The sequence below is a fragment of the Cetorhinus maximus genome, chromosome 31, assembly GCF_964194155.1.
Source record: "Cetorhinus maximus chromosome 31, sCetMax3.hap1.1, whole genome shotgun sequence".
Taxonomy (NCBI): Eukaryota; Metazoa; Chordata; class Chondrichthyes; order Lamniformes; family Cetorhinidae; genus Cetorhinus; species Cetorhinus maximus.
The window spans coordinates 15,858,460-15,871,815 of record NC_135909.1 but is presented as its reverse complement, the minus strand read 5'-3'; the positions used below and the strand labels follow the sequence as shown (position 1 = coordinate 15,871,815).

Genomic DNA, 13,356 nt, shown 5'->3' with positions numbered 1-13,356 from the left:
AGCATTAATTTCAATAAATGAATATCCTCGGTGTACCACTCCTGGCTAATCCTAAGCAATAACTGGTGGGAGGTTTTTAAAGTGATGAAAGATTTCCTAGCGCTCCTGAAGAAGCACAGTGATTTCTCTTGCTGCCCTGACCAACATCCCTGACTCAATAACACCACCAAAAACAGCTGCACATAAAGAACTAACGGAAGGGTCAATGTTTAATATAGAAAACCATACCCATTCCAGATTTCCAAAAGGACACATTAATCTTCAGAAAACATTCTGCATCAACTTCAATATCTGATCATTGAGAAACAGGTGTCTCCTCCCGCTTGGCTTCATTATGTGCAGAAATTGGAATTGTTTTGTTTCACAAGCTCATGAAAGTACCTGGGAGCAGTTTACTGTGTTTCAATGAGAAATTGTCATCTGATATTTAAAAAATGAATACAGAAAATGCTTGTAACATGGAGCAGGTTTGTTCATCACAGGATTAATACAAGCTCACTTCTCCATCCAATGAATGAGGCACGTCGATATTGAGAGAATATTAACAGAGAGGAAAACAACTGCTTTCTAATTCTGCTCCCCTGCTGACTATTCCCAAAATCACCATGGAAGTGGGGCAATAGACCGATTTCAATTTCCAAATGCTGATCAAAGGATTGTCAGCTAGTAAAATGTGGGAAATGCAGGTTGGAGAGGATAATTTTCTTCCTGCAGCATTTCCTGGGTGACGAGTTGTGTGTGGAATTATAGCTCAGCACTAGAGATTGTCAATGTTGAGAGAATAATGGGACCAACAAGTGATGACACCTCATTTCAGTTCCTTCCAGATTTAGTTTTTCTTTATGAATTCGGGGTGGAGGAACAAAAGTAAAGTGTTCTTCCCCCAAGTTTGTCCTGCCATTTAATGAACTCATGACTGGTCTGTCTTTTTGCTCCATTTATCCCTCTTCATTCCATAATCCTTAAAACACTTAACAAACAAGAGCTATCGATGTCAGTTTGGAACTTTTCGGTTGACCCCCAGCGTTTACAGTTGTTTGGGGGAGGGAGTTTCTACCATCCTTTGTGTGAAGACGTACTTCCTGAAATTACCTTTGAAAGGCTTCATTCTGATTTAAAGGTTAAGCCCCCTTGTTAAGGGCACCACCCCCACCTCCGGCCCCAACCTCCCGTCGCACCAGAGGTAACAGTTTCCCTCTATCTACCCTGTCAAATCATTCACGCACGGTAAACATCTCAGTTGGATCACCCCTTAGTCTCTGATATTCACGGCATTACAATACTAGTGTTTACAATCTGTCCTCGTCATTTGAATCTGGTATCACTCTGATGAAATTCTGCTGCCCCCACTCCAAGGCCAATCTAACATCCCTTAGGTCTGTTGTCAGGAACAGAATGCATTGATCTAAACAGGGTTTTATACAACTGTAATATGATTCCCAATACTTCGTATTCTATTAGTCTTAGATATTATTTTTATCTTCCTGTCCACGAGCTTTTAATGATGTCTGTTCATCTCTCTTGGCTCCTCCACAGTTTCGAGAATCTCACCACAAAATTAAACAACCTTTTCTATATATTATAGGTTTAATTAGATGGCCCTTCACTTTAAAGCTTATTTGCTAAAACTTGCTCACTCACTGAACTTATCAAGAAAATGTCAAACTAAATGTGTTCCGCAAGGACAATGTTATTTTTTTCTGCTCCATCGCCATTACCTTTTCCAGCTGCTCTTTCAGCCACGGTAAATCTGGAGAATGAAAGGGAAGGAATAGTCCTTCTCCTTTTCCTGAATCCTATTTGTTCATCATTCCAATAAAATCTGGGGAAAGGACTGTAATAGCTCACTATCAATTTTGATTAACTCTGAAATAGTCCATTGAAAAAATTTATTCTAGGTATTTGGCCTTCGCTGGTTTGGACAGCAATTATTGTCCATCCCTAATTGCCCTTGAGAATGTGGTGGTGACCTGCCTTCTTGAACCTCTGCAGTCCATGTGGTGTAGGTACGTCCCCAGTGCTGTCAGGAAGGGAGTTCTAGGATTTTTACCAGCGATATTGAAGGAACAGCAATATATTTACAATTCATGGTTTGAAGGGGAATTTCCAGGTGGTGGTGTTCCCATCTTTCTGCTGACCATGACCTTCTACATGGTAGTGGTCCAGGGTCTAGATGGTGCTGTCGAAGGAGTCTTGCTGAGTTCCTGCAGTGCACCTTGAACATGGTACACACTGCTGCTACTGTGCGTCGGTGGTGGAGGGAATGAATGTTTTTGGATGTGGTCTCCATCATGCGAGCTGCTTTGTCTTAGATGGTGTAAAGCTTCTTGGGTGGTGTGGGATCTGCACTCATCCAGGCAAGTGGGGAGCATTCAATCACACTCCTGACTTGTGCCTTGTAGATGGTAGACAGTCTTTGCGGAGCCTGGACGTGTGTCACACGATTCCTAGCCTCTGACCTGCTATTGAAGCCATAATATTTATATAGCTATTCCAGTTCAGTTTATTGTCAATGGTAACTCCCAGGATGCTGATAGAGGGGGATTCAGTGATGCTAATGCCAGTAAACATCAAGGTAATAGTTGGATTCTTACTTTTTGGAGATGATTATTGCCTGACACTTGTGTGGCTCATCTCCAGTGAGACATTGACAACCATCCGATTCCAGGCCTTTTTTATGTGAAACCTACTCAAACAGGAAGAAGCAATTAACTAAAAATATCCAATAACTTGATTCGAACCCACGTGTGAAAAGCACAATGGTTTCACAATCCCTCATCATAACATCCCCTCAGACCCGATCCTAGCTTTAAGTCATGGCCTCGTATCCTTTTTCCCAGCCGTGAAGAGTTAGCAAGAAGGTTCTGAAAGTGCAGCCAGGTGTGCAATGTTGGAAATGCGGCTCCAGTAAGCAGGAAAAAAATGTATCACGTCAAGTCAGGAACTGTTTGGAATGGAGCAGTGTGAAACATTTCTCCACGATTTATTTTTTATCTAATCATTGGTTTTCAAACATTCCATCAATGGGAAAAATATCGCTTAATGTGTATAAGAAATGAATACCTGGGCTGATATTAAATACATCGGCTAATCTTAAATATCTGTGCTAAATCTCCCCTTAACATTCTCTCCAATAAGAGCATCTCCAGTTTGTATTTTTCAGTCCATCCACATATGGAATCCCTCACCACTGATCCAATTCCAGAAAATTTCCACTGTATGCTCTCCAAGGACTTGATGTTGTTCCTAAACCCCTCACCAAGATCTTATATTCCACATTACAACGTGTTACCCCTCCAATTCTTTGAATCCTATCAATCCGCATTATTTTTATAAACTTAGCTAATGATTCCTTATAGATGAAGGCAGGCTTCCTTCAACATTAATCTCCTTAAAGATTTGGAAAAATGACCTTCCAATCTCCAATGAATAAATCCTAATGAAATTCTCCAGTCAGCCAATGAACAGCCCGCCTCCTTCATTCCACTTATTGTTACTTCTATTTTCACTGATCCCACTTCTTCAGCACAAATGCTTCGCTCCTCTCCTTTAAACCCTCTTCAATAAGAGGGCACAAATCCGCCATCGACAATTTGCAAATGACTTCTTTAACATATAACTCGTGTTAAAGAAGAGATACGAGAAGGTCTGGCTGTGCTAAATGTTGATAAGTCAGTGGGATCAGATGGAATGCATCTGAAAACGCTGAGGGCTGTAATAGTGGAAACTGTGGAGGTATTGGACTGAATCTACTGAATATTATTTACTTTTTTACAGTTACAAACCACTTTGTTACTCTAGGATGCAGAAATGAATAAAAGTGAATCAGTGATGAACAGATTCTGACATCCCACATCTCCATTTAATTTTACATGGAGCAACTTGTCCTCAGTGTAAGTGTGTTGCTCTAAGAATGAGATCACCACGTCCTGGGAATATAGCAGCAATCCCACCAAGGTCTGAACTGCAACCTTGAAACTCAGTGAAAGCTTGTCACCATCCTCTCCGAATCTGATCGCCACCTCAAGCCCAACATTCAGCTTGGGTGGGCAAACAAAACAGCCTGATTCCCCTCGTCCTCCAACGCAAACTGAACTCCAGAGGTGAGTTGAGAGTGACTGCCCTTGACATCAAGGCAGCTTTTGACTGTGTGGCATTATGGATCCCCAGCAAAACTGGAGACAATGGGAATCGGAGGCGAGGGGTGGGGAGCTCTCTGCTGGTTGGAGTCATACCCAGCGCAAAGAAAGATGATTGTGGTTGTGGAGATCAATCATCCCAGTTCCAGGACATCACAGTGGGAGTTCCTCGGTGTTGTGCCCTAGGCCCAACCATCTTCAGCTGCTTCACCAGTGACCTTCCTTCCAGCAGAATTGGGAATGTTCGCTGATGTTTGCTCAATGTTCAGTACCATTTTCAACACCGCCGATACTGAAGCAGACCATGTCCAAATCATCACCCACCCTCTGTCCAGAAGACACGGGACTGCAAAGAATTCTAAGAAATCTCCTCTCAAAATCCTCGTCTCCAAGGTAAATATCCCCTACCGCTACAATGTATCGAGGTAATTTAAGTTCCTCGCTGCGAAATATTCTCGTTAAACTTTATTGCTCCCTCTTCAATGCATTCACATCTTTCCTAAAGTGTGATACCCGGAACTGGGCGCAATGCTCCAGCTGTGGCCGAAATACTGTCTTTCCCAAGTTCATAACAACCGCTTTGCTCTTGTAATCTATGCTCCCATTCATAAAGCCGAGGATATTGTATGCTTCATGAACGATTCTTTCAACCTGCACTGCCTCCTTCAATGATTTATGCAGATGTACATCATTTCCCGCTGTTCCGGCACCGTCTTTGAAATTGTAAACTTTATTTTGTCTTTTCCCCCGTGTTCTTCCGACCAAAATGAATCACTTCACCCTTCTCTGCAAAACAATTCAGCCGCCCTATTTTCCAACCTGAATATGTCCTTTTGAAGGAAATTGCTCTTTCACTCGAATTTCTATCGCTCTTTTCACAACCACAGGACGTCCAAAACACTTCACAGGCAATGAGTGCTCTTGAAATGTTGTCATTGTTCAAACGTAGGAAATTGCTGACCGTTTGAACGTTTTGTTCTACAATGTCAGAAATTCCCTTATATGGAATAGGAAATGAGCCATCCATGTGCTGGGCTCTGTGGCGCAACGGATAGCGTGTTGGACTTCTAACTGCTGCTCTATAAGAGATTCAAAGGTTGTGGGTTCGAGTCCCACCAGAGTCGATTTTTAAATAAAAGCAAATCAGCAACTGGTTCATCAGAGAAGGGAAACTACCATCACCAACCCCTCTCTGTACAGGTGAATCCAGTCACACCCCACTTTCCAATCTGAACCACTTAACAGAAGAAAACTCGCCACCGAGTAGTGAAACAGGTGGCAACAGGAGGAGAGCCGCTTCGCCGCTACAAGGATACAGAATTGGCTGAGTGGCAGGAAACAGAGGTTGGTGGTAAATGGTTTTGTTTCGGCCTGGCGAAAGGGTTGGGACCTTTGCTGTTCCTGATAAATATCAATGACCTTTGTGCCCAGGACACAATGTCAACGTTTGCGGAGGATACAAAGTTTGGAAGCATTGTGGAGAGTGTGCAGGATAGTGTAGAACTTCAAATGGACTTGGACCTGTTGGTGGAAATGGGGAGACAGGTGGCAGATGAAGTTCAATGGACTGAGGTTTGGTAGGAAGAACTTGGAAAGACAATATAAAATGAAGGGTACAACTCTAAGGGAGGTGGAGAAGCAGTGGGACTTGGGTGTTTATGAACGTAAATCATTGAAGGTGGTAGGACATTTAAACCCAGCGGCAGAGTCATGGAACGAAAGTACATGGCCCCTTTTTACAACATTAACTGCCATATTCTGGTCGTTTAAATATCGAGTCATTGACTGTGCGGGAGAGAATAGATGACTGACTGGGTGAGCTAGTGACTGAATGAATGGTTAGGTGGGTGACGTGTGTAGGTAGATAGCTGGCTGAGTGAATGAGTTTGGTGGGTGAGTGCGTTGGTGGGTCTGGTCGTTTAAGTGCGTGACCGCGTCAACATACAGGTTGGGAGCCAGTCAGGAGATCCGCGGAGAGGTCAGGTGGTCGGATCGGGGCGACTGAGTATTCGGTTGCGCAGTAACCCAGGTGATAGACAAGAAGTTAAACTGTTTAACCTTTCCTGGGCATCTAGTAAGCTAATTGTTTGGGATCTGTCCCAAGTTTCTGACTCGAGTTCAGAGTCGGAGGCATTCGAGGAGGGTCCACGGCAGGAGGGGTAAATGTAAACTTCCCGGGAAGTTCCCACGTTGGTCCACATGGGAAAGACATTTTGGCTGAGTTTGTTGACACCGGAACAGCAGAGAGCACGCGCTCCACACGTGGAGTTTCAGTGTCTGTGACGTCAAAGCCAGTGACGCTCCAGGTCGCTTTAGGCAGCGGAGATGGTGCAGATCAAACTCAGCCCGAAATGAACACTGTTTTTGCTGTGTTCCGCTCGCTGGACCACTCCCGAGCCGGAATTCAGTCTATAAATGTTTATAAATATTTCTTCAAGTGCATGTTGGTCCCGCAGATAGTGAGACTGGAGAATTAATAATGGAAAACAAGGAACTGGTAGAACTGTTGAACGGGTATTTTGTTTCTGCCTTCACTGTAGAAGAAGGACATATAGAGTGTACAGAGCGATTTAGATTGGCTGGGTGAGTAGACAATAATTGGGAGATGCAGAATAACTTGGGAAAATGTGAATTTGTCCACTTTGGCAGGAAGAATTTAAAAGCAGTACATCATGTGACTGGAGAAATGCTGCAGAACTCTACAGTGCAGAGGGTTCTGGGGGTCCCGGTTCATGAGCCTCAAAAAGTTGGTGTAGAGATGCAGCAAGTGATTAAGAAGGCGAATGGAACGTTGGCGTTTATTACAGAAGGAATCGAATATAAAATTATGGAAGTTTCCCCACAGTCATACAGGGCGTTGGTGAGACAGCATCTGGTGAACTGTGGACAGTCTTATTCTCCTTAATTAAGAAAGGATATCATTGCATTACAGCAGGTCAGAGAAGATTCAGTCGACTGGTTCCTGGAATGCAAGGGTTTTCTTTTGAGGAAAGGTTGAGGAGGTTGGGCCTATACCCATTAGAGTTTTGATGAATGGGAGGTGATCTTATTGAAAGATATAAAATCCTGAGGGGACTTGACAGGGCGGCTGCTGAGACTATGTTTCCTTTTGTGGGGGACTCTACAATCAGGTGACTCAGTTTAAAAATATCGGGCTCTCACATTTCAGACTGACAGAAGGTAATATATTTGTTTCTCTCTCTCAGTGGGACATTGATCTGTGGATTTCTCTTCCCCAGAGAGCAGTGGAGGTTGGGTCATTGATAATGTTCAAGGCTGAAGTGGAGATATTTTTGACAAAAGAATGAGTAAAGAATTATGGGGGGCAGAAAGGAAAGTGGAGTTGCGGCCATATTCAGATCAGCCATGCTGGAGCACCTTCGAGGGGATGAATGGCCTCTTGCTGCTCCTGATTTTCGTGTTATTGTTCTTGTGTGCCTCTCTCGGCACTGCTGTCCCTGTCATGCTCACCGTCTCGCTTGCCGGACTGCTCGGCGCCTCAGTAACCTCCCGCTCTCCGGCCTGCTCCCTACCCCTCACCGCCTCACTTGCTGTTCTGCTTGTCACCATCTCCTCAGTTCTTCTGGTGAGATGGGCGGCGACAGGGGTCAGGAGGGAGGTGCCGAGTGGGAGGTGAGCGGCTTGGTAGTCGGGTAGCGAGCGGTGCGGCATAAGGGTTGGCGTGTAGCCCAGCGAGCAAGGCGGCGAGGGCCTGGGGTCAGGGCACCTGGCATTCGGGAGCAGGGGAGTGAGTGGGAGGCAGCAAGTGGGCGACCGTCAACGGCTGAACAACGAGGACGTCAGCAGTGGGAGGAAGGGCGCACGCACCGGCAGACTGAGTGGGTGCCGAGTTCCTGTTCCAGCTCGGTGTCAGGAGTTACAGTGTAAAACTGATCACAATTCTAGCATTGCTGAGTTCTGATGAAACGGCATCGACCTGAAAGGTGAACACTCTTTCACTGTCCACACTGCTGCCTGCCATGAGGTGTAATTCTTAATTGTTTTCTGGTGTTACGACAGAAACCCAAAAGGAGGATTGACGCACTGTGGAGGACAATGAACACACATAGCGGTTATCTCGCTTACCTGTGGCAGGCTCGTTGGTCTAGAGGCATGATTCTCGCTTCGGGAATTTCGTTAAATGATCGTGCGAGAGGTCCCGGGTTCAAATCCCGGACGAGCCCTCTTGTGTTACCGCTTGTGATGCATATTTCTTTACAAGCGAAAAGGCGGGTTTTACTTAAACCCGGCCGAGTTTTTAGGACCTGAGAAGTCATTATAACGAAATTATCACTGCAAAACACGTGGAGTAAATGAAGAAACTGTTGCTCATGTAATCGGATGGTTAATTTATCCAAACAAGAGAATGAGTTAATTTATCCCAAGAAGAGAATGAGTGTAACTGAAACTTGAGATTTCTTGCCGTCTCCATGGATACTGCCTGGCCTAGACACTGCCTGGTGTATTTCTTCAATGTTCTCTTTTACCCAGAGCGCTCTGAAAGAATGGCTGATATCTTTTGGGTGCCAATGAATGTCTATATTGGCTGAGTTATATACATACAGTTACATTATTGGTCTCGCCGTGTGATTCTCGCTATGGGACGTTTCATAAGTGAGAATGTGAGCGGTCTCTGTTTCAAATCTCAGGCGAGCTCTCACGTGTTGTTATTTGTGGTGTAAATCGCCCAGTGCATTGTCTAAAACTCATTGCGGTCTAGCTGGAGCGGTTTACTTATATCAGGGGTAAGTTTGAGAACTGGACCCACTATTGCAGAGAACTCATCAATGAAACACACCTGAAGGAAATGAAGGCAATTTGAAAAAAAAAAAAATTGCCCACTTAATCGCACTGTAATGTTACCCGAACACACTAATTAGACAACCCCGTTTTCTGGATGAATGCATTCGGCTGTTGTATTCTCTAAGAGAATTGTAAACTTCTCTGAGACGGCCAGGTCTGGTAGCCCCATAGTGAGAATTTGATTTGATCATATTTTGTTCGTAATCTAGGAGTTGTACTGAGCAGAAAGTGAGCCGTTTCACCTCGATCGATATTTTAGTGTAAAGGCAATAAACAATTTCAGGAGAAGGTATTTGATAGGCGGTGTGTGCTTAAAGTTGTTTAGGACCAGACGCAGACGAGATGCATCCAGAATACGGAGGGAGGAGGGCAGGAATTGCAGGGACGATGGCCAGAATTTTCCAATATTCCTTAGACTCGCGGTGGTGACAGCGGAGTGGAGAACTGCTATTGTAACATCCTTGTTCAAACAAATATGTAAGGATAAGCCCAGAAACTACAGGTCAGCCAGTTTAACCTGGGTGGTGAGCTACCTTTCAGAAAGGAAAATTCCCGACGACATGAAAATTACCTCGGGAAAATGCACATTAATAAGTAAAACCAGCTTGGATTATGTTATGGTACCAGCTGAGATTACCCCTGGACAATCCTAAACCCAGAGTGGAGCCCATCTTGATAGATCCTAACTTTTATTCGATTGTTTAAATACGTGGAAAGTAGCTACTGAACAGAGTCACAGGAGTCAGCTGATCAACTTTTATCAAAAAATAAATAAAACATTTATTCAACGAGAAAAGATGAACCATGTTACAATACTCTTTCATCCACAACTATAACTTTGCAGGTGGAGACAAATTTGTAGGAATAACGCAAGTTGCAAAATTTATTTTATTCTTTAATTTCCACAGTAATTACATAATCCATGTATCAATAGGCACACTGTGGTAAGGAACACCAGACCCTGAAACCAAGTGAAAAATACCACCATAAAAAGTTGCTATGCTGCTATTCAACTCCCCACAAAAGCTTGACAAGCCGTGAGTCAACCAGTTTCACTGCACTCCGACTTTCACGCAAGGATTGAAGCCATTCCCTCTGCCCCTCCTCTTAAATTCATTAACAGGACCTGTTCCAGGTTCCCATCCTTCCTTTGACCAGAACGTCTATTTTGGACTTTCACCTCTTCCACTCCCCTGGATTTTGGGATTTTTCTTTCGCTTGGGACTAAGTATCTGCCCCGTTTTCCAGTCTCTCTTGGCAGCAACTTTCAAAAACCAGCCGATGTCCGCAGCTTCCAAATCAAAACTGCAGTTTCCCTCCTTCTGTGTGTGTGTCTGTGGGAGGGACCTGCCTCTCTATCTTCCTGTTGCTAGGCATCAGCCCAATTCTTTTACTGATGTGTTTGCTTAACTTCATAAGTCGTAAGCCTGAATAGAGATGCAAGCACCTTTTTAAAACGAAACTAAAACTCCATTTGACCTTTCTTAACACAAATACAGAAATACAAATCAAACTTAAACTTTAAAGCTAAAACTCATTCCTAACAATTGCAATTACCAGTATAACTTACTTAAACCTCTCTACTTTCTATCAATTTGGTAAGAACAAATTGTGTTATTTAACTTCAGTTAGTTTTTTTTTGATGCGACAGCAAAGAATTTTGATGAGGGTGAAGCCCTTGACGTGATTTACATGGACTTGAAAAAGGCATTTGATAAAGTGCTGGACAAAAGACTTCTGAGGAAAGTTAGAGCTCATTGAATAGAAGGGACAGTAGCAGCACAGATACGAAATGAGCTGAATGACAGGAACCAAAGATTTGTGGTGAACTGTTGCATTTTGGACTGGAGAAAGTTATCTTGTGCAGCTCCCCAGGTCTCTCGGGGACTTGTGCGATATCGGGAACTGGGGGAAAAATAGAGTTGAGGCCCAAGGTCAACCCCATGATATCATCGAATGGCAGGGTAGGCGCAATGGGCCGTGTGGTGTACTGCTGTTCCTATTTCTTGTGTCCAGTGTCAGGGACCCTTCCATTCCTGTAATTCATTAGCCAGATCTTGTTGCAAGCTCACAATTCCAACATTTGCCGATGATACAAAAGTTAGAAGCACTGTGAACTGTGAGGAGGATAATGTAGATCTCCAAAGGGATCTAGAAATGTTGATGGAACGGGCGGACAATTACCAGGTGAAATTTAATGCAGAGTAATCTGGTGTCATTCGTTTTTGTAGGAAGAACAGGGGGAGGCAACACGAAATGAAGGTTACAATTCTAAAGGGATTGCGGGAACAGAGGGATGTGGGTGTATATGTGCATAAATCATTTATCATCACAGGACAGTTTGAGAGAATGACCAGTAAAACAGACAACGTCAAGGGCTTCATCAATATAGCATGTAGTACAAAAACAATAAAGTTATGTGAAGCCTGTAGAAAACACTGTTTCGGCCTCAACTGGAGTATCGTATCTAATCCTGTGCACCACAATTTAGCAAGGGTGTGAAAGCATTAGTGACATTGCAGAAAAAAATCACAAGACAGATTCCAGGCATGAGGAACTTAATTCACATTGAATGATTGGAGAAGTTGGGAATGTGTTTCTTGAAGAGAGCGAGTTTGAGAGGAGAATTGATAGAGGTATTCAAAATCACGAGCTGTGTGGACAGAGAAAATATGGTTTAACTTTTCCATTGATGGAATGATCCAGAACAAGAGGACACAGATTTAAATTAATTTACGAAAAAAGCAATTACCTAATAAGGCTTTATTTTCATGCAGAATGTGTTTAGAATGTTGGATGCGGTGTCTGAGAGTGTGCTGGAGGCAGGGACAATTGAGGTTTTCAAAAGGGAATTTGACCTTGATCTGAAAAGACAAATTAGCCATGTTACAGCGAAAAGGTTGTGGAGTGGCAACAGGTGAGCTGCTCGTTCAGATGGCCAGCCGAGTCCAGACGGGCCGAATGTTCTCATTATGTTCTGTGATTCAATGATCCCATATAGAATCAGGGACGTTAGTGAAGACTATGATCAATAGGTGAGCAGCAAATGTCTAAGTGAGTTTCTCAGGGCAGTAAGTGTTGGAATTTCTTGGGACAGGATGTGACTAGGTGGCAGTTTCCTGGAACAAAACATTCATCGAAATAGAACCATAGAAAAGTTACAGCACAGAAGGAGGCCATTCGGCCCATCTTGTCCAGCCCGAGGACACCCAGGTGCCCTTTCTAATCCCACCTTCCTTTGGCAATTGGCCATCATTTAACGGAATTATTTAACAGCACATAATGCAACATCCATCTGAACCTAACCTATTTAGTCACCTAGTTTAACTGGCAAGTGCACTCAACAACCTTCAATCTTCTGTCAATAGTATAAGACAGGCACTAGAATCACTTGACAGAGAACTTGGGAGACATGGGTTCGTTGGCTGATCCATGCAAGTTGCTGATGTTGAGATTGATTCATGGTCATTTCACGTAGCAATCAGTTTCAACTCAATGAAATCAAACCACGTTCCCACTCATTCGGTGAAAGTGCTGTTTTCTTTGCAGACATTGCAGAGTTATTTATTGAACTGCTTTTTCTTCCTGTTTTGAACCTTTGTTCTCAGTGATCGTTGTATTTTTAGTTCCTAACAAATCAACAACAGCTATTCATCCTGATAAATTACTTCTGCACAGGGTGTCTCGGTTGGTTACATTTACACCTCTGAACTGCAAGTATATAGAGTCGAATTTAAATCCAGGGCTTGAGGACCAAAGTCAATGTCAACACTCCCAGCAGTGGCTCAAGGAGGCAGCTCACCACCGCCTTCTCAGGGCAAATCTGAACTCTTTCAAATGTAAGCATTTTCCCCCTTAAAGAAGGAGAACTAAACAGGACTCAATACTCTAACTTTTGTCCCATCAACACCCTCTTCAGTTATCACAAGAATGTCCGAGTTTATACTCCATTCCCCTTTCAATAAAGGCCAACACCTCATTAGCCTTCCTAACAGCCTGCTGTACCTGCAACCTAGCTTTGTTTTGTGATACATGTACAAGGTCACCCAAGTCTCACTGCAGCACAGCATTCTGCCATCTCTCTTCATTTAAAGACTATTAGTTATTTTTTAAATCTGTCCCGCCAAAATGGTGATCCTCACATATTCCCACATTATTGTATCTACCAAACTTCTGTCCACTCACTCAACGTATCTTTATTCCTTTACAAACACTTTACATTCTGCTCACATTTTGCTTGCCTACTTATTGGTCTTTAGCACTATGAATTGTAAACTTGTGTAAGGGGAGACGGAAAGACAGTATTTGCTATTCTTTTACCAATTATCTTACATCTGTAACGCCAAGGTAAGCCCAGTTTCACGATTAAAAACATGAATGAGTCAGAGACCAGAATTGTATTCAGAAAGCGAAA

General features: G+C 43.4%; 1 protein-coding gene and 2 non-coding genes across 4 annotated transcripts in view; 2 read left to right on the top strand and 1 right to left on the bottom strand.

Moving 5' to 3' along the window:
* Positions 1–13,356, bottom strand: part of LOC144670298 (uncharacterized) — a 940,207-nt gene that overhangs the window by 96,256 nt on the left and 830,595 nt on the right. The window lies entirely within an intron of this gene.
* trnar-ucu (transfer RNA arginine (anticodon UCU)) lies at positions 5,173–5,263 on the top strand. Its single transcript is given in 2 exon segments — positions 5,173–5,209; positions 5,228–5,263. It is a non-coding gene; the product is annotated as a tRNA-Arg (tRNA).
* Positions 8,234–8,323, top strand: trnap-cgg (transfer RNA proline (anticodon CGG)). Its single transcript is given in 2 exon segments — positions 8,234–8,269; positions 8,288–8,323. It is a non-coding gene; the product is annotated as a tRNA-Pro (tRNA).